Genomic DNA, 5,149 nt, shown 5'->3' with positions numbered 1-5,149 from the left:
CTGCTACCCACGTGGAGCGATGGGCTTTACAGCACCAGCCACCGCATAGGGGAATAGCCTCTGTCGTGATTTTTGGCAGCTCTGTGAAAAACCTCTGCTTGCTGGGCAGCAAAGGGCCTGGAAGCAAACAAGATGCTAATTTGTATTAAGAACAGATTTGCTAATATCACAGTTAGCCTCGTGTCAGTTTGAGATCCATACCATGAGGCCAGTGTATCTCTGGTCACCTTGAACAGGGTAGCAATGAGAAAAGCTCCAAGAAGGAGAAATTAAAATAATCAGCCCTACGGAAAAGCCTCTGCTGAAAAAAAATGATAAAATATGATGCTGTAAGAGTTGAGTCTACCACTCAGGCTTTCCTAGTCAGACTGGAGTGAGGACCCTCCTAATGAAACACATTTTGAAGTGATGACAGCAAACACCTCTGAGCAAATACAGAAGCACCTGGAAAAACTTCAGCCACGAAAGTTTCTTGAGAAAAGCACAGTGAATTGAAGGAACTGATACTTTTAAGAAGAGCAAAATATCAGTGGTTTCTCTGGCCTGAGAGTACGAGTAGGGAGCATGTTTCCAAATGCACAGCCATCATGTGGCAAGGGGACAGCAGGAGGGCTGGTAGAAATGCCTGGCTTGGGAACAGCTGGAGCAGAAGGAGCCAGCTGCAAGGGCAGACACAGTGGAGACCTCTTTGAGATAGTGAAGGCTTTAGTGAGCCCAACAATATTTTTTAACAAGCTAGGAGCCACCAGTTGTGTTAAAATCTCGTTATTTTAAATTAGGCTGAACTACCTCCAGCTGAGCCCTGCCCAAGGGGCAGATGAGTCTTTGTGCCTTGGCTTCTAAGTTCACAAGCTTTGGTCTGCCCTGGAAAGGAAATATTTCCTTCTGCGAGCAACAGTGTGTGACTGCCAGCTGTGAGGGTTGTCTACCTTCGTCCTCGATGCTGTTAGGACTATTAGACAGACGATTGCCTGGGCCTGATTTGGCCACCCCTGCCGAGCAGTTACTCCTCTGACTGCAGGGGCGCTGATATAGCCTAACTCAGGTTTCACTGGCACAAAGCTGAGGCCACTTTGTACTTTTCTAACCAAACATCAGGCAGGAGCGCTAGGTGGCTTAGAGAGGCTGACACTGCCCAGTGCAAGAGTGATTTTTCTCCTTAAGGATCAAAAACTTCATATGGGCAGATCAACAAGAAGACAAAAATATTCCTGGCTGCTTTTCCCTGGTGTATCTACTTTGAATGCTCCTACCTGGATCCTTGCTCTCTCCTTGGAGAGCCATGCTACAATGCTGGTGGACTGAAACCTGCCCTATCTGACATCCAGTCTGCTCTGAGCCTAATACTTTCTAGAAAATACGTCCTGACATGGCAAATTTACGCATTTCTACGAGGCCTGTTTGCCTTTGAGGCTCCCTGTGCCACCTCTTCTGCACATGGCCATTCAGTCTCTGAAGCAAGCTCAGTGGGAAGGGAGGCACAAAGCAGCACAAAACCTGATTATTTTCTCTCATTCTGAAGCTCTGGAGTTTTTGAAGAACTTCATGAGAACAATTCCTTATACAACTCCATCCGAGGCTCTTTCCGCCCATATATTTTACTCTGTCTGTTTCCCTTAAGATTTCCTTTTATTTCCATTCCCTTAATCCCATTTCATCTTTCTCTCAGTCCCCTACCATGCGCAGTTATCTTGCTGACATGGTAAGTTTTTTGTTTTCCACTGAGAAATGACTCATTTATTACAGTAGGGGTTCCAGCTCTTCACCAACTGCTTACAGATGCCCTTTGAATTGAGCTCTGAATGGGCTTCATGAATAATAACACAAAAATAACCCAGTGATGTGATTTGACTTCGTCTCTTGGAAACTCATAAATCATCTTAAGCACCATCAGTTAAAAAAGTCCACTGTGGAGAAGAGCATATATTTGCCAAGCCAGAAATAGGATCTGTGCAACCTGTTTTTACAAGACTTTTAATCCAGACAAGTGGGGAAAGTAGGTCATTTTGGTCACATGTAGAGACCTGAACAGGGCATCAATTGTTTTGAGAGCTCAGAGACATCCATATCAACACCGTGAAGATGTCACAGTCCAGATGGCTTGTGCCCAGCAGGGAATGGCACAGCTCAGAGGCAAAGGGTGTTGATGGATACCAGGCATTCTGGGTTCAGGCTGCAGACGTCTTGCCCAGCATAGAAAAGGGTCATTGCCGTCTCGCACGAGCACTGTATGGCAGGATGAATGGCTTGTCTTTGAGATCTCTATTGGATTTCAGGAGGTGTGTGCAGCTGGATGGAGAATGGCAGCAGAGGTTGGCCAGCCCCAACAGGGTAACCAAGCAATGATGTGATGACTCTTTGGGCTGAATCATAGGGACCAAGGGGAAGAGAGACCCAACAGCCTTGGCTTTGCCTCTTGTCTGTGATCCTGCTTATGGACAGGGGAGTGGGAAGGCTCATCGGGGTGCAGAGGCCCATGGAGTTGGTAAGGTGGAGTGAATAAGTTTGCTTCACAGGATCTGCTCTGTGCAATGCAGCTGTGTGCCTTTACATGCAGCATGTTTGTAAACAACTTGAGTCTCACTGGGCACATCCTCGTGAATGCTTTGGGGTTCATTTTTCCTCTTCATTTTCTACCCTATTCTGTGAATAACACATCAGTGACTGCCAGACAATGAACCACTCCTAGTATTTTCCTTCATGTTTTTTCTTTGCTATCCCCTTTTGTTTCTCTCCTTTCAACCATTTAGTGATTTTTTTGTTTACAGGGAGAAGGGAAAATGCTTCTTTTCATGAGATGCTTTTTTGTGAGTGTAGTCCATTAAGAGCTCTCTTTTTGTCGGTGCCATGCTGAGTGTATAACACCTATAATTCCAGTAGTACCTTTCAGGCGGGAAGAGTCCAGTGCTGGTGTGGGCTGAGAGAGTCATGGCCACACCAGTGTTGTAGCAAGATATGCCAGGTTTCTTTTATTCCTCGCTGATGATGTGACCTGAAACATATGTGAATTTGGTGGTGGTGCTGAATAAAGCCCAGAGATGAGGATGGGGAGGAGAGGGGAGTTTCACACCCCAGGCACCTGTGAGGGCTCAGGAGGAGTGTGTAGCTCGAAAGTGGGGACCCCCTTGCACCCTTGTTAGTGGAGACAGACACAGCTGCAGCCCAAGGAGGATGTGCATCTCAGCAGGCAGTTTTAGCCTCATCTGTTTCACCTGTGCCAGTCCTTCAACATGATGCTGTTCCTGAAGAAGCCGTGATTTGCCAGTGAGCAGATTTAAGAGTCTGAGCCATCAACAGTTACTCCATCACCCAGTACCATCTCCCAAATGTTCTCTCTGTCCTCTTGTAGCCCTTCTCTGAAATGCTACACTGGTCTTCCAGGAACAGGAGTGAAAGGGAGAAGAGTGCTCCCTGGCAATTTAAGATACTTTTTCCTCTTTTTTTGGTGTTTGGTGGCTGTTTGCTCTGCTAGTGAGGAATGGTGTGAATAGCAAAGCAGTGTCTCACCTCTAAAAAGCTGTGGGTGAGCCCTGCCTTGCTCCAGAGCTGGTTGCTATCCCTTTGGCAGCATCTCTGGGAGCTGAATGTACAGCTGGTCTGGCGCTACTGGAGCATGTTACTGCAAAACTTGATCTTTTGGGCTTCAAAGTGCTTATTCTCAATAACTTTACTGTCTGTGCATGTGTGAAAAGGCACAGTAAAAATTGCTGGGCAAACTAGGCTGGAACCATCATCACTGTGGATTCAAGGATTGCTCATAGTCCTTTCCTTCATGGCCTGGTGAACACAGCAGTGTTTGATGGAGATGAGATAAATTATGATGAATACAGCTGTACGATAATGGGCTGGTTGCATCTCTGCCAATGTCATAGATCAAACTTGGTTCAGCGTTTCGATGTTTCAACTAAACTGATGCCCTGAAATATTGAGTCTGCTAATTGTAACTTAAACGCTTGAACTCAGCGGCAACTTGGCGGCTGACTGTGATTAATTGTCATATTTTAGTACCGTTGATGCTATGGACCATAAAGTTTGTTTCAACAAACTGCCAGCTAAAGGGAAAGTTAAATGTATTAAAAGGCAGGAATGGTAAAATTGTCTGGGCAGGACACCAAGGTTGGGGCTGGCATTTTTTTTCCTTGCTCTACTGCTGAGTAGCCATAATAAACTCTCTGGGTCCTTTCTTTGCCTACTTCATCTATCCCCAGCTCAGGAAAGGGACTCTCTCTTCACACATATCTATATGGTGCCTCAAGAAATGAGGCTGTAAATACTGCAGTGTGTCTGCAGCCTCCTGTAGTAGTAACAAAGGTAATTTGGTCTCCTCACAAACATGTCTAACATATGATTATATCTTAGAGCATGCTCCACCTGAGGTGAGAGAAAAGCCAGCTGAGGAAGGCTGTGGATGGGACTGGGAGAGATAAGGGATTTCAATGGTGACTTGAGAGCCAAGCATGATGGTGAAGGTGGTGGGACTGGTTGTTGTCTGAAGCACCAGTGGAGAAAGGAGAGACCATGTGCTAAAGTGGTGATCAGTGGTTTTCTTGTATATGAAAACATAGAGCGACGTGGCTGTTTCATGGTGAGCTTGGTGCAGCCTTTCAGGGGACCCACACCCTGCCCTTGACGTCCACTCTTTGATATCTTATTTTGGTTGCCCAGCCTGATCTGCTGGCAGCCAGGCAATAATCTCACCCCATTTCTTCTGCTTCTTCATGTATTAAGCTCAAAATCACTCCCGTGTGGCCTGAGTCTACTTCTTTCAAGATGTGGTTTTCTTGGCAGTGAAGCCACCTACCCCAGCGGTTTGCTGGTGAGATGGATCAGGTTAAACAAGGAAAGAAGGGGCTTAATTGCCCCTTTTATTAAGAGCAGAACATTTGGAGAACCCACCAGCTTGACTGAATTTTGGGACTGTCTGTGGACTCCAAACCTCTTCAAAGATATCTCTAAGCATAATGTTTTAAAATACATTATTTCTGGCTGATACCACTTCTTGTGTTTGTGTAGCGATAAAAACAACAGCAGTATAAATATGGGAGCCGGCTTGACCCCTGCTGATGTTCTGTGCCATGTTATTTACTTATGCATTGCATAGGGATTAAAGACACCGACCTTGTCCAACTGGAGAGTCAGGGCAAAATCT

The sequence above is a fragment of the Mesitornis unicolor genome, unplaced genomic scaffold (assembly GCF_000695765.1).
Source record: "Mesitornis unicolor isolate BGI_N332 unplaced genomic scaffold, ASM69576v1 scaffold4001, whole genome shotgun sequence".
NCBI classification, from domain to species: Eukaryota; Metazoa; Chordata; class Aves; order Mesitornithiformes; family Mesitornithidae; genus Mesitornis; species Mesitornis unicolor.
The sequence above is the reverse complement of the archived record's forward strand: the minus strand, read 5'-3'. Positions refer to the sequence as shown.